The following is a 24,378-nucleotide window of genomic DNA, read 5'->3' as shown; positions in this document are numbered from 1 at the left end:
CATTCAACCTAATTCAGGCCAGCTCCAAACTTTCAAGCTACCAAATATCTGGAGATATCATTTCTGAGCAACCATTCCTAAAACACAATCATTTCCAAGGAGTTCACCCAAAAGCTCCCATCTCACTTGTGAAGGAGAAGGAAGGGAAGTAACTCCCCTGATGCTAAAGTAATTCACTGATTCTAAGAAATCCTGCAATTTGTCTTCTCTCCCTTAGTGCTTGTGCTAAGCAACTCCTAAACTTCTTTCTTACATTCTTTACTATAGTTTTTCCCAGAGGCTGTGCTCCAGGAAGAAGGTAATGGGCCCATAATCTCAGAATGGACAGACCCTCCACAGTTCCCCCAGGACACCGAGGTTAAGAGGAAGGTAGCAGCACCCTGTAAAGCCCCGATTGTTACCACCTTTTCTGATCCATCCAGTTCCCCCTCAAAGGGGGAAACTCTTCAACCAAGGTCCCATCAAAGATGAAGCTGAATGAATACACAAGGCCAGTCCTAACAGGGAAAATCCCATCCCATGCCCCACCACAGCATTGCACTGCAGCCAATGGAATAGGGAAGGACACCATCCTGGCATCACAGGCGAGCTGTTACCCACCAAAGACATCTCAACTGGCCAAAGCAATTGCTGACGCACACACTCATACAAACAACAAACATAATCCTGAAAGGAAGCAGGACCCTGTTCCCTCCCTCCCCTGCCTCTGGTTTATAGGAAAGCTGAAGTCCCCCAGGCCTCCCTGAGTCACAGAAGAGCAGGCTCAAGCAGTTGATTAGGACAAGCCTGCAGGCACTGAGGGATGGCAAGGGCTCTGACCACCTATCTCAACGATTAACTGAGATGACTCCTTCATTTCCCTATAAAACTTCCATGGCTGAACAGAATCCTTGAAGGTTTTTTGCTTGTTTTGTGTGTGTGTGTGTGGGGGGGGGGGAGGTGGTGATGCTGGGTGCACTAGATTGCAGGCATTCTGATTAAAAGTAACTTTCCTTTTTGTTACCAAGGCTGTTTTCCCCAGGATCATACCTGTGGAGGAAAAGTACTGCAAGTCATATCAGTAAACAAAGAATGCAAAAAGCACTAAATCATCAGCCACTACCACCACCCCCACAGCAAGCTCAGAGTGCAGACAAGCAGGCAGCCGGGTCTGTGTGGCCACCCACAAAATTCTGATTCTAGGGGGAATCAGAATGTGAAAGGACAGGACACTGGCCCCAGATAGCCTGGTGCTTTTCAAAGGAATAATTTCAATGAGCTGAGACATTTGCTCCCTCCCATACACAGAAAAGTGCTAAATTCTTTAACTTTAGATGTCTGGTTTTCTTTAGTTAACAGTAATCTTGTAATGTTCTGACTGCCTGGTCTTTGTCATCAAATTCCTATATCTCCTGTCTCCTCCTCTGCCTCATTGGAGCAGTCCCTCTGAGTGATCTCAGAGGCTGTCATCCCAAGCTGAGTCTTCAGAAATGTCACCAGAATAAGTCATAACTCTCAACTTTAAGGCTGTACATTTTATTTCAGTCAACATATCCCTGCCCCTCTCTCAAACAGAAACCAATCACTCTTATCTAAGTCTCAGGAGGCACCTGCAGAGAAGCAAGAACTGATTAGAACCCTATGGAGTCCAAGATGGTGGAGGAGTTGACTTCCAGTGGAATTTGAGCCTCATTACATGCTCACTATAATATATTAGCATGCTAAGTGACACACCCACCAACACCATGACAGTTGACGATTGCCATGACAACAATAGGAAAACCCCATATTAAGACTGAAATATTCAAACAAAGACTGATTGGCTCCATCACACCCAGAATGAGGACATGATGGTGGAAGCCTCTCATCAAGGTCCATGTGGCCCAACCTGGGCCAGAGCTGTCCCTACCGCCCATCTTAGCTGACCACTCTCCATTCGAGCCCCTTTAACTCATTTGAGTGACTTTCTTCTCTTCTCCCTGCTCAAGCACTTTCCTTCCATTTCCCCTTCTGAGCAATAAAGCAGCTGTTCACTTTGTTCCTCTGTCTTTGCTGTGTGAATTCTTTCATAGCTGGTGGCAGAACCCACACTTTGGTTGGCTTCCTAATTTAGGGGTCCCTCCGTTGGCTAACAGTCCCACAAACAAAAGATCAGACAAAATGTATCCCCGAAATTTCACTTCCACCCCACATGGAGGATTCCAGAGTGGCCTGGCTCCTGAAAGAGAATGCACCCAGAATTGCTCCCAAGGAGACCAATGGGAGAACCCAAGACACACAGGAAGGAGCAGAGACCACTTGGAGTAAAAACCTAGAGGAATCAATCTCTTAAGCAGCACAAGGGTGCATCACACCATCATCACTAGCCATTTTATTTCAACATACCGACCTCACAATGGGAAATAAGGCTTTCAAAACCAAAGAAAAGGAAACAACAGTTTGCCAGCCTCTAAACAACACCCCAGCCAGGTTCATGTACAATACATATGGGAATTCTACTTGCACATACTTACTTGATTGGGGAAACTATACTAAAGGAGATCTCAACCTAAAATGGCCAAATTGGGGCTCTTTGGAGATTCCAAAACTTTTTTTTTTTTTTGCATACACAGCTAGAAAAAGCCAGCCATAAAATCAAACAGACTGAATGGAATGCTTATTTTGATTGGTATTTAGAAGATTCTAAGATGGGAAATGATAACTTGCTTGCAGGAAACCAACAAAAGTTTGCTTGAAATGATAGAATTTTAAAAAGCAGCCAGCTATTAATCCTGTCTCTCCCTCTGCTCCTCCTCTGTACTCTTTTATCTGAGCTGTCTAATCCAGAGGCTGTCTCCCTCTCTCTTCCATCCTGCCTCCTGCCCATTTCCCTTCCTCAGGAAAGGAAGACAGAAAATCAGAAGTAATCATAGTTCTCTTTAAGGAGAAACTCATTATGGGAAGAGTGGAACTGTCCTTGGTGCTTATGTATACAGCCTGGACCCAAGCTAAGGAATTTCCTGACCTAGCCAAGATCCATTTGCTAAGAAATGTCAGCCAAACACCTGAACCTATGAGCCTGGGTTTTCAGATCTATATCAATTAATACAGCTATTAGTTTCTGAGGATAAAGGAAAGGACTGGATAGAGCAGGCAGGATGGAAAGATGCCTGAATGGATGTTGATGTACATACCCTGCAGGCTCAAGCTGAATGCAAGGAATTAGCTCCTAAATTACTCAGACTTTTACCAAAAGCTGTAAATTGGTCAAAGATTCAACAATGCAAACAAAGTCTAGATGAATCAATTCCAGATTACTATGAGAAGTTTGAGAAAACTTTTAAACAATATTCAGGTATGAAACTGCTACTGAAGGCAAAATCCTGTGCCTGCCACACAATGAAGCCAAATGAACTAAAACATTGAAGTCTGGAGCAGAGGAAGGTTTATTGCAGGGCCAAGAAAGGAGGGCGGCGATGCTCATGTCCAAGAAAATCCCAAACTCCCCAAAGGGTTTCAGAAAAACATATTTAAAGGCCAGGTAAGGGAGGGGGTAGGTGTCACAGGGTACATGATCAGCTCACATATAGTTCTCTAGATTGGTTGATGTTGAGGTAACAAGGCAGCCAACACCATCAAGCCCTAGGCCCTAGAAGGTCTGGGGGCTATGCACCCTGGATCACCAAGTAGTTAATGTCTTCCCTTTGGTGGTGGCTTTAAGCATCTGAAAAACTCAGGAAATGTACATGAGACACTATTATCTGGGCCCTTTAGAGAGGAGCTGCAGCAGAGTATATGGGGAAGGGGTCTGACCCTGGAAGGCCCCACAGGGTCCTGCTAGGTTACAACCTCCCCCCTTTCTTTTATACTCCTCAATCTTGAGGAAAATGGGTGTTGGACAGGAAAGGAAATAATGTTTTGGACAGAAGTTAACCATAAACTCAGTAGAAGACCCTGTTTTAGGGGGACTTGGTTTCAATCTCCAATCCTATTTAATCCTTCCCCATATCTTTCAAGGAATGGGACAATGACTGCTCTGGCTACTTCCTGCTGAAATGGGGTGCAGTCCTGCCTCACTTTGGGGAGTAGACACTTCATTGAAAATATTTCCAAATTTCAAGTCCTTGATCTGAGTCTTGTATAATTAAGATCATAATCTTTTAGTCCACCCTTGTGGTGCCAGCAGACCTAATTAGAAATAGTTGGAGGAGTGACAACCAGAACTTTAATAGACAAAATAGATCTTATTCCCCATTCCCAGAGGAATTCAGGTGAATGAGCCTGAAAACCAGTCTGCACCTGGCACTTTAGGGGAGAATTGTAGCCAGGTAGCCTCTTGTCTTTTATCTAAGCAGGTTCTAACTTCTGATGTGATATTAACATATTCACAACAGGAGCTATTGGCCATTACTCATCTCTTTTCTGCTAACGTCTGATCTAAAACAATTTTATTGTCTAAAATTTAATAGTTACAAGAGGAGATCTTGAAGTCATAAGGCTGCAGCTGCCAGCAGGCACTACTTCAAGAATGGTTGGGGATTCCCCCAAATGTGACATAGCTCAGAAAATTTGAGTTCTCAATGATACAAGAACATATCTGAAATCACACTCCAATGGCCACCTAGTTTTACCTTGAATGTTTGAATCACATCCACTCCATTTTGATTTTCAAATGCATTCCCCTCCCAAGGCCAAATAGATGTACAATGTTCGGCCAAAAGGCCATAAAACAGGCTGCTTCCATCAGGATTTCAGTTAAACTATGTATAAGCTGGGGTGACTTCCCCATTTCTCACTATATGCAGATTTTCCCATCATTTCCCCTTTTGATTGCAAATCTTTCAACAGAAAACATTGATGATCAAAATGTTTGTCCCTCAGTGTTTTGGTGATGGATCCTGCCCCAGGTTCAGATCATGTCTTTTGATGTTAGGCCTCCTTTATATTTGCCTAGTTAACCACATTGGGAGAAAATTAATCAGATAAACTTATACAGGCTCAGAGGTCTGTTAATGGGGAAACAGTATAGGCCATATTATTTTATCACTTACAATCAATTCTTACACAAGCATCGTACACGTGCTTTTAGCAACAGGATGCTTTCTTTCCTAAACTTTGGGGCCACAGTGTGGTTGGAAGTAAAAAACAAACAAACAAAACAAACAAACAAAAAACAGTAACTTTAAATATTGATAGACAAAGATTTGATAAACAATTTAATTAGAAAATGTAGACTAAAAGCCAGTAAAATTTCAGACAAAACAAAAAACTGTAACTGTATTCACTGGTTTACTCAATCCTATGTAATCAGTTCTTTTTACTAAGTTTTACAAAATCAGAGTTTTCATTAGAATTTTAGACACCTTCCCAAGTTCAGTGTATGATTTAAGAGAAACCTGTACTATCAAAAAGTTCTTTGTATGAATCTTACTGAAATGAAGCAGTTTTGCAAAGCATTACCTTAATTATCTATAAATGACAAAAGACCTAAAAAAGGAAAGGTTAAAGATCTGATAACTTTTTGGACAAAAGCTTCAAGTTGCTGTGGCATACAACATATTAAGATAACAAGTAGACCAGAACTGGAATTATGACTAGAACCTGGTAGAATTAATACTGATAGCATTATACCAGGACATACCTAAACTTCAGAAACCTGACATAATTTCCAGAATGTCTATGTTAATAACATTTACCAGTATCATACAATCTGAGGAGGCTTATCACTCATTTGACAGTGCCATGTAATTTAACGTATCAGCCAATCCTAGTTGTCTTAATATCTTTCTCTGAGATTTCTCAGGGGTCCTCTGAAGCTTCCCAAAGTTAGCTGAAGTCAAAAGAACTTTGATTAGAATTTGCTGGGAAGTTTATCAACAACATCAAAAAGTTTCACAAAATCTGTTCTCAAAAGCACCTGTTATTACAAGTAAGTACACTTGTCCTCTTAACAGAGAGAAGCAAAATCTAGTCCTGCACCAGTTTCTTTTAAATAACAATAATAATTTAAAAAGCATCTACCATTTACTCAAGTTTAATCTAATCTCAGTCCGACCATACACTAAACTCTTTTAGGGGTCCCTTTCTACAAACGTTTCCTTTAACAAACTGCAATTCCATTCCTCATAGGTTTTACTCAAAACATATATCCTATTTTCCTACTATATAACATATAGTGAAATATTCCCTTTATTATTTTTACTAGATTTAATGACATTTAAATTAGAATCCTCAACTCTTAAAAACCTTAATTTCTAGTGAAAACCAAGAAGTAAGCAATTATGAGCTGCCTTTTACATTAGAATTCTGTAGGTTGGCAAACATAAATACCAATAATAATTTTTAGAAACATCTGCTTTTTATAAAAAATCTCAGTGTGGCACCAAACATATTTAATCATAGCCCTAAACACCTTTAGTTTCTCTGTAAAGGGAAGCCAGTGTTCAGTCAATAGTGTTCCAGTATCTTACTTTGTTCGGGAGTGACTTAGCTATTGAACAAACTTCCATCATTTGACACATTTAGTACAACTCTTAAAATTTCAAGTTACCAAATATCTGGAGACGTTATTTTTAAGTAGACATTGCTAAAGCAGAATTATTTCAAAAGAGTTCACCCAATAGCTATTATGTTATTTGCATTTGATTTACTTATGTCATACCAAGTTAGTGGAAATTTTTCCTTCCTGAAAAACTCTGCAGCACAAATAACATGCACCTATTGACCTTCAGTAAACCCAGACACAACGAATATCAACAAACTGAAGCTAGACAATATTAGATATTAATTTAATGTTGAAAATTTCAATATGATCACATGAATGATCACACGAGCCTGAAATTTGTTGTCTAGCTTCTTTTATACTTAGATGTATTTACGTTGTAAGTGCTTACTTTTAAGTCAATTAAATAGAATTCTTTTAATGTTAATTTTACATAAAGAAAGACAGAACCAGAGATCTGTTTTTGTGCCTGAGTTTGGGAAAAAAGTTTTTTTCCTTGAAAGCCCAGGTAGATCATTTACATCTCAAAGGCACAGAAAGAGAAATATAAAGTCCTCCTCTAAATGTTCATACAAATTATATATATACATACACACACACACATACATATATATAGATATAAAATTCACTCGCATTCAGATGCCTCACTTTCAGCAAACTAGGAAGAGAAAATATGATCTGGACTCAGGTACCATGACACTCAAATACACACACACACACACACACCCCCAAGATAAAAGCCAAGCTGCAAAAGGCCCACTTTGATATAATAGCAGAGCCATTAGGGGTTATTGTTCTCTAGATCTCAGGGAGTGCTGAGGTCACAGTGTTGCAATAAATATGTCATATTCTTTCATTTATGGGAGCATAGCTGAAGATCTCCCAGTTTTGCAAAATATACTCTAGGAGGACTGTATATATAAGAAGGAAAAGATCTCTGATCATCCACACTTAGTTATTCATGGCCAATGTTATCAAATGTTAAGCAAACAATTCAAAATGGTCCCTGAGGGTCACAGTTCCCTAGCCCCAAAGGGAGATGCCTAACCAATGCCCCGTCAATCCAAAAGGGGAGAACCCCAACTGAGGCCCCATCAGAGATGAAGCAAAATGAAAGACCAAGGCTAGAAAGGGAAAATCTGACCAACACTCTGCACAAGTGAGGCCATTGCAACAGGGAAGGACACCCTGGTGTCATCACAGGCAAGCCCCATTACTCAAAGACATCTCGGCTGATCAGTGCAAGTTCTGACACATACACTTATACACAACAGACATGTTCCCATAAACAAAAGATCAGACAAGGTGTAGCCCCAAATTCCACTTCCATTCCCAGATGGAGGCTTCCCAGACTGGCTCAGCTCTCAAAAGAAAATGGACCCAGAGTGACTCCAGAGTGAGACCAGAGGGGCTTACTCTCAGTAAAGGAAGGAACCCAGATGCAGAGGGTAGAATTTTCCAAACAACAAATAAGCTACAGTTGCACAGACAATCAGAGGGGACGTAGTCTAAGAATTCCACTTCAGCTACCAAATGGAGGCCTCCAAACAGATGGGTCCAGCTCCCAGCAGAGAATGGACCCAGAGTGGCTCACTTCCCAGTGGGAGTGAGCCCAGAGTGGGTGAAGAGACTCCCCAGCCTGCATGCGCTAGAAAGACTCACCCCTAGATGACACTGAATGCGGACCATAGCTCCAGACTTTTCTTGGCTCCAAATAGCCTCATGCCTTTGGGCACCAGGCACCTGGCAGGAATTGTCCCTCCTGGTTCCCTGGAGCTAAGTGATCTCTGACAGTTGCTGGGACCCAGGCAAGGGGCTGCCCCTGACTGGGGTTGACCTGCCACAGACACAGACTCCTGTGCTGGCTCACAAAACTGTTACTGAAGGCAAATTCATGTGCCTGCTGCACCATGAGACCAAACAAACTGGAACATTGAAGTTTGGTGCAGAGAAAGGTTTATTACAGAGCTAAGCAATGAGGATGGGGTCGCTCATGCCCAAGAAAACCTTGAACTCCTTGAAGGATTTCAGCAAAGCATATTTAAAGGCCAGGTAAAGAAGGTGGGAAGTTATCTGATTGATGTGGAGGTAACAGGGCAGTCAACACCATCAAGCCGTAGGTGCCAGAAGGTCTGGGGCTGTGTGCCCTTGATCATCAAATAGTTAATTTCTTCCCTTTGGTGGTATTTTTAAGCATCTGGAAAACTCAGGAAATATACATGAGATACTATTATCTGGGCCATTCAAGAGAGGAGCTACAGCAGAGGATATGGGAGAGGGGTCTGACCCTGGAAGGCCCCACAGGGTCCTGCTCAGTTACAGCACCTGGATCATTCTCTAACTGAAGGGGAATTAATAAAATGGTTCCAGTTAGGCTAATAGATTGCTTATTCTTATGCTTGTCCTTAAAACAGTCAACTAACCTGACTGACCAGTTACTACTCACAGCTCCAGGCCTATTGTTAAAATAAAGCTATTAATTATAATGTTTCTGCTTTATTCTAGTAATTGTAAGTAATAATCATATTTGGTTTCTGAGTTCCCCAGGGAGGTCATGAAACTGTAAACTTACAAATAGCCTGAATTACCAAGACCACACCATGGGTGCTTACAAGAAAAAGAGATTGAAAAAGTGACAACTGCTAGCCTGTATAAAACTGGCCACCTGGAGACACCATGAGACCACTCCAAGTCTTATGACAAAAGATGATTCAGTTGATTGTTATCAGTGCTTTATTGTTTGAGCCATGGCTATATAATCACCTTGCCCCATCCCCAAGTTGGGTTCACAGGTTTTTTGTTTTGTTTTGTTTTTGTTTGGGGGTGGGGATTAGGTTTTATTTATTTCTTTATGCCTGGAGGAGGTACTGGGGATTGGGCCCAGAACCTTGTGAATGCTAGGCACACTTCCACTGAGCTATACCCTCCCCCCGGCTTCACAGTTTTGAAGGCACCAGCCTGCTGTGAGTCCCCTGTGCCCAGCAATGCAACAAAGCAGTCTCTTTCTTCTAAGCTCTAAGACCTTGTTTCTGAGTTTCAATTTGGCTCATCAGGGATAGGGGCCAATCTTTTGGCAACAAATTCATGGCACCCAATGTGAGGTGTGAGACCACCCTCTTTTCTAAGAGGAGCTTCAGTTTCCACCCCATTGCTGGGCCATCAAGGCTTGAATAACTGCCCCTCTGTGCTGATGGGAGGGATGATGGAGAATGGAGCCCAGCAGCTGCCAGGGCCAATTTTGCTCTGGGGATCCTTTCATCCCTCGCCCTTCCACCCATCAATGGACTGCAGTCACCCAAACTAACCCCTTGGAGGAAGAAAAGATGGCTCTGTTTCTTTGAAGTGCTACATCAGATCAGCAGGTCTAGGGTAAGTTCCTGGTGATGACCAAGGCCCCTTGACCTCCCATTGGGAGCTCTCTGGTTAGACAGGTGGGGGACTCCTTGTCTGAATTTGAGTAACAGACACTCATCTGTAACTGAGATCTCAGGCTAAGAGATTGGAAGCAAAAGTAGATTTTGAATCTGTTTTCTTTTTTTCTGTATCCATACTGACTAACCTGTCATTTGTAAGATTGTGCTTCTATTTACTGACAAAGGCCTGACATTACAATCTGAAATGTGTATTTGTATTTACATATTTGAAGTAAGGTACTATGGGGGGGGTGTGACATCTAGTCCATCTGGTAGCCCACTGGATAAGATCTTGAATGACTGGTCTAATTGTAGTTATCCACCTACGACTAAGAAAAAGAATGGTTTCAGAGGCCACTCAGAAGGAGGCCCAATGTCTAAATCAAAGGAACACACAAATGCCCACGGTAGAAAATGTGTCCTAACTAGCCTCAGAAAGGGCTTCCCAAAACAGGCTAGCTTTGACAAGGTGCAAGCCCTGAAACAGGAACCAACAGAAAGACCGTCCACTTTTCTGGGATGGACCCATCAGGCTTATGAAAAGTGCAGCACCGTAATCCTGATGATCCTGAAGATGCACGCGTGGTAACTGGGACTTCCATCAGCCAGAGCTCAGGTGGTATAAAGCATAAATTAAACAAGATTGAAGGAGCAGGAGCCAAAAACCCCCAGAGAATTACTGGAAATTGCCTTTAAGGTTTATAATGCTAGAGAAGAGAGAAACAGAAAGCCAATTAATGTCATGATAGCAACTCACCCAGGGGCCTTTAGTCAACAAAGGCCCAAAGGGCAAGAGGGAGATAAGAAAAAGCCAGCTGTGATGATTAATCAGTGTGTCTACTGCAAAGAGAAGGGACACTGCAGAAAGGATTGCCCCAAACTAAAATCAAAGAAAATGAAGAACAAGTACCTTCCAATGTACTGGTCACCCAAGGAACCATAGATGAGGAAGATGGTGAGGACTGATGGGGCCCAGGGCTCCTAGCATGTTAAAGACCCTCGTAACAATTGCCACCCAGGAGCCTCAGGTACAACTGACAGTAGGTCTCAACTAGTGGACTTTCTAGTGAATACTGGAGTGGCATACTCAGTTCTGAACTGTAAATTGGGAACACTATCAGAAACTTCTGTCCCAGTAGCGGGAATTATGGGGGTACCAATGACTCAACTACTGTTACAACCTCTGGATTGCAAATTTTGAGAAAGGGGGTAATTTGGAACTTGGCTTGTCAAGGACAAAGAGTCTTACATGTCTTCCATAGAACTTAGTAAAAATGTTTATCTATCTTGACAGGCAACTTTGATTTGTTCCATCTGCCAGAAACCCAGTCTGAATCCAACCACTTGTAACTGATGGGTTTTACATTGTGTACCCGATTCATGGCTAGAGTGTTGGAATGAGAACTATGAGGTCTTTGTGCTTTGTGTGTTTGTGTGTCATAGATGTATGGCATAACCAAAATTAATTAGTAAAAGAGCTCTATTTCACTGGCTTAAAGAAAATTAAATGCTTATATATAAACACTCAAAAATATAAAAGAAGCTGGCCAGAATGAAAATCGGGTTCACGTTTCATAGTCAGTATCTCATGGTTAAGTGTAAGGCTCACTTCAACAAGATAATTTAAAGTGCTATTTATTGCCCTCTGTTCCAAATGCATAAGGGCCTTAGTGCTCAAAGCAGTCTGATTTCACTGGACCTGTTCTTTCATCCCCAACTGGCTGGACGTCCACCTGTTTCTGACAATGACCAAGTTGAGTTCAGGGACTCACCAGTGGGAAGGATCCTGATGGAAACTTACCTGTTACCTGTCCTGTTGGTTTCTCTGCACATTCTGGTCACTAGGTTGTGTCACTTCCTGTATACCAGGTTTTTAATACAGTTATCACTAATTATGAGGCTAAAAAAGCAGAAATCAGGCTATCCTATAATATCTCCTGAAACTGGAAGACAGAGTCGCTTTCTTTGTTTTCCTGGTTTAACAGGTCAGCTTGTTACTGCTCATTACTAACCAGCCTTGTTTTACAATCCCACCAGGACTCAACTGAGATTCACCCATATTTATGTTTACATTGCTTCTACCTCAAAGAGCCTTCTTGAACAAACAGGTGAATGACCTCACCTCAACCTGGAAATGCTGGAAAGGCAGAATAAATTCAGTTTAATGTAATTTATGCAAATTACTTCTTACAAGGAATTCTCTTGCTGGAAAGGTCAATATTTACCATCAAGTAAAAATAAATATAATGCTGAGCTGACCTCAAAATCACGTTTTCTAAATCCACACACGTACACGTGTGCTCGTAGGCAGACACACACCCTCTGCTGTAGTCACCAACAGCTTTTGTGGTCAGCAAGACCACACAATTACCAGCTTCAGCTGCGGAGTGAGCTAAGCTGGGTTTAAATCTGCCTCCGTGGTGGGGCAGGGCCCAGACTGCCTTCCCTCCTGCATGGCTTTCCTCTCCCGTTACTACAGAAGGGTCCCTGCAAGGGTTGGAGAGAATAGTTCCCAATAAATTGGTGCTTCTCAAACTTCAAAGTGCACACAGGTCATCTGGGAATCTCATTAAAATGCAGATTCTGCTTCAGAGTCTCGAGTTGGGCCTGACATTCTCAGTCCCTAGGTGATATTATGCCACTGGTCCATGGGCCAGACTTTACATAACAAGACACCTCCTAAAACTTTACAACATGGAAACCCAAATCACCATCCAGTGGTCCTGACGGCCAATGAAGAGAAGAAAATGGAGAAGGAATTATTTGGGTGACCCGGGTGAGCAGGCACAAACTCAGTTCTGTAGGCTGGGAGAGGATAACACATCTGGGGCAAGGTTTTATTCTGTTCTTTCATGAGTTTCAGTGTGAGTCAGTGCCAGACTGAAATTTCTATTCTTCTGCGAAGGGTCAGCCAGGAGCCACTGGTGAGGCTGGGGCCAACGCAGTCTCCTACCTGTCACAGTCTTGGCAAACCTCTTTAGGTACTCCTTGTGCTGGTCAGGGCAGATGTATTGCAGGGAACAGCTGTTTCAGGGGTCTCCGCTGGAGGCAGTGAAATCTATAGCTCCCTGGAAGAGAAGACAGCAGGATGGGTGGGTTGAATGCGAATGCATCTCCTAGGAGCTGCCGTCAGCCAGGAGACACGCCACACACCCTGCCGATCAGCAGAGTTAGGGAAGAAACTGGCTAGCTTTAACAACTAGTTACTCATTTGGTTGAGGCCATTTCTATAGTCTTCACTCTCCCTCCCGCCTAACGCCCACCTCTCCCCGTCACAAATGGAACCTGAGATTGACGTACAAGTCAGAAAGCCCAGCCTTTGCTGATCTACAATGTTAGTGAAGTATCAAAATTCACCAAGAAAAGCCTTCTATGCTCTTTAGGGGGACAATTCCATCTTGGAGGCATAGGGAAACTCCCTTAAAGCTAAACGGAGTTAAAGATGCAGTTAAAGATGCAATCAGTACAACAACGTCATCATTATTTTCCTGAGGGACCAGCGGCAGAGAGGTGTGTTGAAGTGGTTATAATAAAATTCCTGCCAGAAGCAGCCCTGTGCACAGCATCCAGCTCCTGGTTCCCAAGTGTGTCAGATCTCCTGCCTATGACAGAGAAGATGCCCTAACGCTGTGGCCCTGCTGGTGAGAAACCAAGTAGTCATCATCCTTGAACTTCATAAATTTTTCTAAGCCTGCACATCATCGTCATCTAAGTAAAAGCTGGCTCACCCCACACTTCCTAACAACAACAACAACAACAACAACAAAGCTTACGCCTGGGGTGGGGGAGGGGGAAGTGCTAAAATGGGAAGGCACTGTTTCTTTTGAGTCTAACATAATCACCATTTAAACAAAAGCTAACTCAGTGAATGTAAATTGGTGCAGCCACTGTGGAGGACAGTATGGAGATTCCTTAAAAAACCAAAAATAGAGTTACCCTATGATCCAGCAATCCCACTCCTGGGCATATATCCAGAGAAAACTCCAATTCAAAAAGACACCTGCACCCCAACGTTCACAGCAGCACTATACACAATAGCCAAGACATGGAAGCAACCTACATGTTCATTGACAGATGACTGGATAAAGAATATGTTACATATATGTCATATATCTACATATATATGTGTGTATGTATACACACACACACACATACACACACACATACACAGTGGAATACTACTCAGCCATAAAAAGAATGAAACAATGCCATTTGCAGCAACATGGATGGACCTGGAGATTGTCATACTAAGTGAAATAAGCTGGACAGTGAAAGACAAATATCATATGTCACTTATCTGTAGAATCTAAAAAAAGACACAAATGAACTTACTTACAAAACAGAAAAAGGCTTACAGACATAGAAAACAAACTTATGGTTACTAGGGGGGAAAAGGGTGGGAGGCATAAATTAGGAGTTTGGGATTAACAGATAGAAAACTACTATATATAAAATAGATATATAACAAGGTCCTACTGTACAGCACAGGGAACTATATTCAATAGCTTGTAATTATCTATAATGGAAAAAAATCTGAAAAAGAGTAGATGTATACATATGAGTATAACTGAATTACTTTGTTGAACATCAGAAACTAACACATTGTAAATCAACTATACTTCAATAAAAAAGAAAGTTACCCCAGGAGAAAAATAAAGAAAAAGAAAGAAAGAAAGTCAGGCTGACGTGATCTAGAAAATATTCAGTAGTAAATCGATACCTGGTATTTGAAGCTAGATTAAGCTTATTGGTTTGATTAATATAGACATGTCTTTGGATTCATTAATGTTAAGCAGAAAACTTCTATTGTACTGAGGTTCAGAAGTCCAATAAGACCTTGTCATATCCATTACAAATATGTCTGCAAGAAAAATAACTTGGTATAATATTCTTATAAGTGACTTAAATGCAAATGAGAAAGAGCTTTTGGCTAAAATCTTTAGGAATGATTATTTCAGGAATGTCTACTCAAATGGTCTCCCCAGATATTTGGTAACTTGAAATTTTAGAATTGTGCTAAATTAAGTTAAATGATGAAAGTTTATTAAATAGCTAGGTCATTTTCAGATAATATAAGATATTGAAATGTTAATGACTGAACATTGACTTCTCATAGAGAAACTAAAGGTATTTAGAAATATTAATAAATGTTTGGTGCCACCCTGAAATATTGTTATTAAGGGAAACATCTCAGTGTGCTAGGGATAGTAAGATGAGTGTGTAAAAGAAGGTATGGGTTTTGTAAATAGTTGGGATTAGCTAAGTTTACAATAAATTTAGTTGAGTAAATGAATCTTAGAAGTAAGCTGGTACAAGACTAGATTCAGTTTTCTCTCTCTGTTAAGAGGACAAACTTTTCTTAAAATGTCAATCTTCTTTTAGTAACAGATTGTGAACTTTCTTTTACCCCTTAGGGGATCTGTTCTGCATTTGCCTTTGAAATATTTTATTGTTATCTTGGGGATAAGTATTGTTCCATAGTGACCTATGCTTTCATCAATTATTTTCAAGCTTTTTAACAAATTTCCCAACTATCAAATTTTAATCAGAGTTCTTTTGACCTCCATCTAACCTTGGAATGTTTCAGAGGGTCCCTGAACATCCCAAAGAGAGATTTTAAACTAGTAAGTTTCATTGGTATGTTAAATTACATGGGAACTATTGTCCAGTGAATAATAAATCTTCTTAGGTTATACTGCATGGAAAAATGTTATTAATATAGATATCCTAGAAAGTATATAGAACTCTTAAAAATCTGGCATATCCTGGTAAAATGCTATTAGTCATAATTCTAGTTATTATCTTAAAATGTTATGTCACAGCAGTACCCAAGTTTCTTGTCAACTGCTCTGTAATCAAGTTTTTAATCATGCCTTGTTTTACCATTCATAGATAGTTATGGTTTACTGTGATGCCTTTACAAGGTTCCTCCTCTTCAAGAAGCTTTTATAGAAAAGACTTCTTTGATAAGTACAGGTTTTTGTTAACTTTCAGACCTTAATGTTGAATTTGGTAAGAAATTAAAGAATTCTAATGGAAAATCTGATGGCTTTGTAAAACTAATAACAAAAAAGGATTAGTTACATAGGACTGAGTGAACTGGCTGATAATGGGTGTAATTTTTATGGTTCCTGTCTGAAACATTACTGTTTAACCTGTGTTTTCCAGATATAAAGAAACCCTTCTCCTTAAGCTAATTATGGCTCAGGGCCATCTGCTCTATTACACCTATGTAAGCAGTAAGCAGGCTTGGAACAGTCATCTTTTCTATCTGATCCCTCTAAAGATGGGAGACTCTTAGGTCCCCAGTGGCTTCAAGACCACCTCCTAACATAGGACTCTGAAGGTATTTTGAGGACCTCCAAAAGATCTGTACAGCAAAACCTGTGACAAGCCCTTGATGTGGTTTTCCTGGACCTAGAAGTCCTTATTAAAATTTCGGCCTGAGTCTCCTTATGAAAAGTTCTGACACAGGCAATATAAAAGAGCCTATATGATCAAATAATCAGACTAACTTGCAGACAAATTAATATTGATTTTGCTGTATTTGATAAAAATGAGGATAACTTAGAAAAAATTATGTTTTGGTGAATATGAAATTCTAGTTTTGTTAATGGAGGTCTGCATTTACTGCCTAGGACTCACTTCCCAGATAGATCTTTGTTGTTTTGTAAAGTTTAACTGAATTATTAAAAGGACACTGTACGTTTGTTTCTGAAGCTTATCTCAGAAATCTGTCTTTGGATGAAGATCTGATGCCCCATGACCTGCAACCAAAAGATTTTGCACACTGGAAAAGACAGTTTAAGGATTATCTCCAACCGAGATGGAAGAACCTTTATCAGGTACTCTTAACTAGCTCGTGCTAGTGAAACTGAAGGGAATTGACTCTTGGATTAATATTTCCAATTACAAAGGGCCTCTGCACTAGACTAACCTATATAGAGGACTACTGACATCACAATCACTCCAAAACAATGCTCAAAAGAGAAGCTACCAGACCAGGATGAGAAGACGACATCTGAGGTAGACAGCTGACCCAAGACACTGGTCCAGGCCTGTATACCCATTACTTTGATAATAGCTCATGCCTTTGCTTATGAGCTAAATGTATTTCACAATTTTATGCAGAGTTAAATTTAATCCAATTGTTGGGTTTAAGGTCAATTACCTATATCCAGTACCTCTGGGTTACCGTGGTGGGTTTCCCCACTCCAAGCCTTTAGAAAATTTATTCTAAAAAAAAGAAAGCATAGTTCTGTTTAGGCCACTATTGATATTACTAGGTGGGATCTCCTCACCCGGCCAATTAATAATACCCACACTGGGCCTGGCCATGAATATGAGTTTTCTTATAAGATCACTAAAGCTCAATCAAAGCAACAAGTAAAATTTCAGGGAAAGACTATAACCTCCCTTAATTATGGGAAAGACTTATATGGTTAACACCAGGCTGTGGACATTTAAGTGTAAAGGCTCCCTTACATTGGGAAAAATTAAACTAGACTAAGGGTAACCAACCTAATAACGCTAGAAAATTTGGCTGGGTGCCCTATGAACGATGCCTGTGTAACATCTTACTCAAAAGATAAGGATTGGTACAGAAAAGGCTGAGTCAGATGAACTGGTGATACACTGGGCCACACCTAATGGAAGTTCTTGGCATAAATTCTTACTTATGACCTTACTAATACAGTTAACTAAATTATTTGTATTTTGCCTGTTTTACAAAATTGTGGTTTCTTGCATTACCAAATATATGACTGAGCCTCTGATAAAATAATGACTAGACAACTTGAAGCAGTAGACCAGATACAGAGTTCTGTATGAGGCCAGTGACTGTAATGGTGTAAGTCTAGATATGGGAAGAAGCAACAAGAGGGAATATTTTCCTGGACCATAACGGACTAATAAGACAGGGGATCCAGAGACTTGGTGCTACTGTTAAAAAGGCCTCATCCCGAACACCACAGTGAGTGGCCTGTCAACAAAATCCTCGCCTGACCTAGGGATAAGCATTCCTAGCACCATGGGACAAAATGGCCATGATATACCTCCCAAACTATGGTCAAATTAATGACCATGAGGGAGCCTTGCTAACTAAATATTGGCACTTGCCATCTAACTCTGCTTGGATTAAATCACAAGCCACTACAGCCGCTGACCTCCAACACACCCTGAAAGGTGTTCAGGATGGAGGTCAGGAATGAGACGCTCTGTGCTCTGGGAAAACTGAACAGGCATTCAGATAGCTATTTTTCAGGAGAAGATTTTATCAACTCTTATGTCTCCTCATACCTAGAAAAGCACTAAAATCATTAACGGTGACATCTGCTCCTGGTGACTAGCAGCAAGCCTCTGCCTAAACGTGTGCCTGATTGCACATGCCCCTCTTAGTGAAATCATATGTAATACTGAGTTCTCCCCCTGCCTCTTTGGAATAGTTTCTCAGAGCTATCTGGGATGCTGTCTCCCAGGCTATACTCCTCATTTTGTTCCAAATAAACCTTAACCTACAACTCTCATGTTGTGTAATTTTATTTTAGTCAACAAGATGTGATAGGAAGCTTGTAAAAACTATCAGAAAGTTTCACACCGTCTAGTATCACAAGCACTCTAAGCAAACTTGTTCTCTTAACAGAGAGACACCAAATCTAGTCCTACACCAACCTACTTTTAGTAGCAAAATCCACTCACCTAATTAAGCTTAATCTCTGCAGGACCATGCACAGGACTCCTTTTTCTTAGGGCTCCCTTCCCATAAACCCTCCACAATCTTCTGTGTCCCCATGAGCCTGTCCTCTGTTTTTTTCCTTATCCACAAACAACCGGCTCCAGGACCAAATCAGTTTCTTTGCCCTTAACAAAGTGCAACACCACTCTTCATACCTTTCTTCACTCAAAACATATATCCTACTTTCCCACTGAATACTGAAATGTTTCCCTTATTATTTTCAGTGGCTTTACTGACATGTTTACACTAGAATTCTCATCTCTTAAAAACCTTAATTTCCAGTGGAAACCAAGAAGTAAGCAACTCTGAACTGTCCCCTACATTAGCATTCTGCCCATTGACAAACACACAATCAGTAACTTTCAAAAACATGTGCTATTTACAGAAAATATCTCAGGGTGGCACCAAACATATCTTTCAAGGGTCCTAAATACCAAATGTTAACAACTATATATAAAAATAAATTAAAAACAAATTTCTGTAGAGCACAGGGAACTATATTCAGTATCTTGCAGTAAAAATTAATGAAAGAGAATATGAAAATGAATATATATAAATGCATGACTGGGACATTGTGCTGTACATGAGAAATTGACACATTGTAACTGACTATTCTTCAGTTAAAACAAACAAAAAAAGCAGTCCTAAATAAATCTAGCTTCTCTGCAAAGGGAAGCCAATGCTCAGCAATGAATGCCACAGTATCTTATTCCATTTGGGAATGACCCAGCCTTTTAACAAAGCTCCATCATTCAACATAATTCAGGCCAGCTCCAAACTTTCAAGCTACCAAATATCTGGAGATATCATTTCTGAGTAACTATTCCTAAAACACAATCATTTCCAAGGAGTTCACCCAAAAGCTCCCATCTCACTTGTGAAAAAGTAGGAAAAGAACTAATTTCCCTGATGTTAAAACTGCTGATTATTTCTATTCAGAAATCCTGCAATTTACTTTTTCTCCCTTACTGCTTGTGCTAAACAGCCCCTAAACTTCTTCCTTACATTCTTTACAATAGTTTTTACCCAGAGGCTGTGCTCCAGGAAGAAGGTAATGGGCCAATAATCTCAGAAGAATGGACAGACCCTCCGCAGTTCCCTCAGGACACCAAGGTTCAGAGGAAGGTAGCAGCACCCTGTAAAGCCCCCTGATTGTTACCACCTTTTCTGATCCATCCAGTTTTTCTACAAAACTTCAAGACTCCACCTTCAAGATGGATTCACAGTCTCTAATGCATTAGCCTGCTGTGACGCCTCTCTGCCTGACAAAGCAATAAATCTCCCAAAACTCTGCCTCTGAGTCTCAGTCTGGCTTTTGGGGTGCAGAGACCCATTTTGAAGCAACACTGCATTTAATTCACTGGTAAGAATTTCATCACACCAAGTTAATTTTTTTCTTTCTGCTGACAAACTCTGTGACAGTAACAACATTAACATATTGACCTTCAGTAAACCTAGCCACAATGAAAGACATGTCTGTATTGATTATACCAGTAAGCTTAAGCTAAGCTTTAATATCAGATATTAACTCAATATTGAATACTTCCCAGATCATATGAACCCAAAATCCATTCTGTCCAGATTTTTATACTTAGAAGTATTTAATATGTAAGAGCTTACTTTTAATTCAATTATATAGAGCTCATTTTCAAGTTAATTCTTTACATAAACACAGAATCATAGATCTCAGTTTTTCTACTTGAGTTTAAAAAAATAAAACAAAACCCCTTTTCACATGAAGAACCCAGGTAAACACAGAACCAGAGATCTCAAAGTTTGTCCTCTAGAGTTTCAAAAACCATTTCCCCTACCCTGAATGTCCAGGTATATCATTCACATCTCAAAGTAACAGAAAGAGAAATGCAAGTTCCTCCTCTACCAGCTTTTTACAAAACCCATCCATCTTGGCTATTTGCAGGAATTTTTTTCCAGTCCCCCTAAATCCACCAGGCAATAATACATATATATCATTCACTCACATCCACATGCCCCACTTTCAGCAAAACCAGGAAGAGAATAGGTCTGGACTCAGGTACCAAGACACATATACCCTCTACCAAGATAAAAGCCAAATTGCAAAAGACCCACTTTGATATAATAGCAGAGTCATTAGGGGCCACTGTTCTCTAGATCTCAGGGAGTACTGGGCACACACAGTGTTACAATAAAAATATACTTTTCCCTCATTTATGGGAGCATAGCTGAAGATCTCCCAGTTTTGCAAAATATACCCCACAGGGACTACATGAAGGAGCGGATGTCTGATCACCCACGTTGGGCCAACTGACATCCTTCAAAGTACAAAGGCCCCCATTCCTAGGTTCTCAGATGTCTGACATGTTTTTTACTGGCAAGTTTTCCCTAAGAAACTAATAGCCCCAGGTAATACCCTCCTTATCCGAGCCATAAACCCCACCGCCCTCCAGGGGCACCTTACCTCACCTATAACCAATCAGAGACTTGTGCACAAGCCGAACAAGCACCTTTTGACCTGACCTCAAGAAAAACTCCAACAACTGACCCTCGGTGCTCACACAGGCAATTCTCCTCTGTGTGGACCATTGTTGCCGATAGCAGCATAATTATTACACTTTTCCCGTGTCCTTCCTCATGCCCACTGCTGTCAATGGCAGCATACCCCAATTAACTCCTTTCAATTCCCATACTTTCTCTAATAAATTCTTTTGCCATCCCGAGTGTCACTGGTTCACCTCCCGCCCAGCCATTGTGCCCATGACAATCCATACTTAATTATTCATGGCCAATGTTAATCAAACGTCAAACAGGAAACAAAACACTCTTTCAGGGTCACAGTTTCCTTGCCTCAAAAGGGAGATTTTTAACAACTGCTCCAACAATTCAAAAGGGGAGAACCCCCAACCAAGATTCCATCAAAGATGAAGCTGAATGAATGCCCAAGGCCAGTCCTAACAGGGAAAGTCCCACCCAATGCTCTGCCACAGTGTTGCACTGAAGCCAATACAACAGGGAAGGATACCCTGGGGTCATCACAGAAGTCACCAAAGACGTGTCAACAGGCCAGTGCAAGTACTGACACGCACACACGTATGAAAAACAAACACAGTCCTGAAAGGGAGCGGGACTCTGCGTGCCCCCCACCCCAACCCCTGCCTCTTGTTTATAGAACAGCTGAAGTCTCCCAGGCCTCCCGGAGCCACAGGAGAGCAGGCTCAAGCAGTTGATTAGGACAAGCCTGCAGACACTGGGGGATGGCGGGGGGTCTGACCACCTATCTCAAAGATTAACTGAGATGACTCCCCCATTTCCCTTTAAAATTTTTATGGATGAACAGAAACTTTGGAGATTTTTTTCAGGGGGGTGGGGAATGCATGGTGCACTAGATTGCAGGCATTCTGATTAAAAGCAACTTTGCTTTCTGTTACCAAGGCTGTTTTCCCCAGATCATACCTGTGGAGAAAAATACTGCAAATCATATCAGTAAACGAAGAATGCAAAAGCCATCAAGCCATCAGTCACTACCACCACCCCCATAGTGAGCTCAGGGTGCAGACAAGCAGGCAGCCCGGCCTCTGCAGCCACCCACCATGGTGCTCTCTGGGGGGACTCAGAATGTGAAAGGAGAGGACACTGGTGCTTCTCAAAAGGATGATTTCAATGAGCCTAGACATTTGTTCCCTCCCATACATAGAAAAGTGCTCAATTCTTTAACTAAAGATGTCTGGTTTTCTTTAATTAACAGTAATCCTTTGATGTTCTGACTATCTGGTCTTTGTTGTCAAATTCCTATATATTCTGGCTCCTCCCCTACGTCTTCCAGAGTGGTCCCTTAGAGCCGTCTGAGAGGCTGTCATCCCAGGTGGAGTCCTCAGAAATGCCACCTGAATAAATCATAACTCTCAACTTTTAGGTTGTGCATTTTATTTCAGTCAACATACTCCTGCACCTCCCTCAAGTAGAAACCAATTACCCTTATCTAAGTCTCAGGGGGCAGCAGCAGAGAAGAAACAAGAACTGGTTAGAACCCTATGGAGTCCAAGATGGTGGAGAATTTGACTTCCAGTGGACTTTGAGCCTCATTATACACTCATTGTAATGTATTAGCATGCTAAGTGACCCCCACCAGTGCCATGACAGTCGATGATTGCCATGACAACAACCAGAAAAGCCCACACAAAGATTGAAAAATTCAAAGGACTAATTGGCTCCATCACACCCAGAAGGAGGATGTGATGGTGGTGTTATGGAAATGACAGGCCAGCCAAGAAACAAGCACCACTCGGAGGGTTGGAGTACTCAGATGTATTACGCCGGCGGGCTCAGAGGGGCTTCTGCTCCGAAGCTCTGAGCACCTCCAAGACGTGCGCATGAGGTTTTATAGGGTTAATTACAAGTATGGGGCTATTAGCCAATAAGGCTCAAACAACAAAAAGCAAGGAATCAGTACACTGGAACTTCTCAATTTGGAACAGATCACGTTACTGACACTTGTTGAGCTTGGATTTACAAGTTAGCTTGTTAGCCCAGTAAACTGACACTAAACTTCAGATTTACGAGTTAGCCCGGCAGAACTTATATCAGTAAACTGACACTTATCACACTTAGATTTGTGACTTAGCTCGTTAGCCCAGCTGGGCTTTTCCTTCACAGTGGAAGCCTCCGGAGCTGTCCCTACCGCCCATCTTGGCTGACTGCTCCCAGCTCGAGCACTTTTTCCTTGTTTGAGTTACTTTGTTCTCTTCTCCCTGCTCAAGAACTTTTCTTTCCATTTCCCCTTCTGAGCAATAAAGCAGCCGTTCACTTCAACCCTCTGACCCTGCTGTGTGAATTTTTTTCACAGCCGGCAGCAGGAATCCACACTTTGGTGTGTTTCCTAATTTAGGGGTACCTCTATCCAGTAACAGTCCCACAAACTAAATATCAGATGAGGTGTAGCCCTAAAATTCCACTCTCACACAGAGGCTTACAGAGTGGCCTGGCCGCCAAAAAAGAATGTACCCAGAGTGGCTCCTGATGAGGCCACAGTGGCTCATTACCCAGAAAGGAATAAGCCCAGATGGAAGGCAGAGAATTCCCCAGCCTGGACAAGCTGGAGCAACTCACCTCCAGGACACGCTGAATGTGGACCACAGCTCTGGATGTTTCTCGGCTCCAAACAGCCTCATCCCAGGGCAGCTGGCGTCTGCCAGGGAGGGTCTCTCTCAGTTCCTTGGAGTGAAATGAGCTCCAATAGCTGCTGGGGACCCAGGAAAGGGTGGCCCCGCCTGGAGTTGACCTGCCACAGGCATAGACCCCTGGGCTGGCTTTGTCAAAACTGTTACTGGAGGCACAGTGAGGCCAAACAATGCTGAAATGTGGTTGTTTGCTGCAGAGCTGAGCAGGGAGAATGCGTGGCTCCCGCCCACAAAACGCAGAACTCCCTGAAAGGTTTCAGCTGAGCCTTTTGAGACTTTTAAAGGCTCAGTGGAGGGTGGAGCAGCCCAGAGTCTGATCAGCTGTGCACAATTCTCAGATTGATTGATGGTGATCAATCCTTAGGTGCCAGAAAATCTGGGGGCTCCTTGGTCATGATCATCAAGTAGTTAATTTCTTCCATTTGGTGGTGGTTTTTAGCATTTGAAAAACTCAAGAAACATGCATGAGAGGAGCTACAGCAGAGGATATGGGGGAGGAGTCTGTCTTGGGAAAGCCCCACAGAGCCCTGCTCCATTACAATTCCCTCCTTTTCTGTGACATGCCTCAATTTTGAGGAGAATAGGTGTTGGACAAGAAGGGGAGTCATATTTTGTACA

The 24,378-nt window shown here is 41.6% G+C and overlaps 1 protein-coding gene across 1 annotated transcript in view; it reads right to left on the bottom strand.

Moving 5' to 3' along the window:
- CRIPTO (cripto, EGF-CFC family member) overlaps window positions 1-23,875 on the bottom strand; it is a 102,361-nt gene extending 78,486 nt beyond the window's left edge. Inside the window, exons 1-2 of the mRNA XM_006200724.4 lie at window positions 23,690-23,875; window positions 12,827-12,941 (exon numbers count right to left, since the gene is read on the bottom strand). The gene's annotated coding sequence lies outside the window, so the exon portion shown is untranslated. The remainder of the gene's footprint in view (window positions 1-12,826; window positions 12,942-23,689) is intronic.
- Window positions 23,876-24,378: the final 503 nt, after the last annotated feature.

This window comes from Vicugna pacos, chromosome 17, assembly GCF_048564905.1.
Source record: "Vicugna pacos chromosome 17, VicPac4, whole genome shotgun sequence".
Lineage (NCBI taxonomy): Eukaryota > Metazoa > Chordata > Mammalia > Artiodactyla > Camelidae > Vicugna > Vicugna pacos.
The sequence above is the reverse complement of the archived record's forward strand: the minus strand, read 5'-3'. Positions and strand labels throughout refer to the sequence as shown.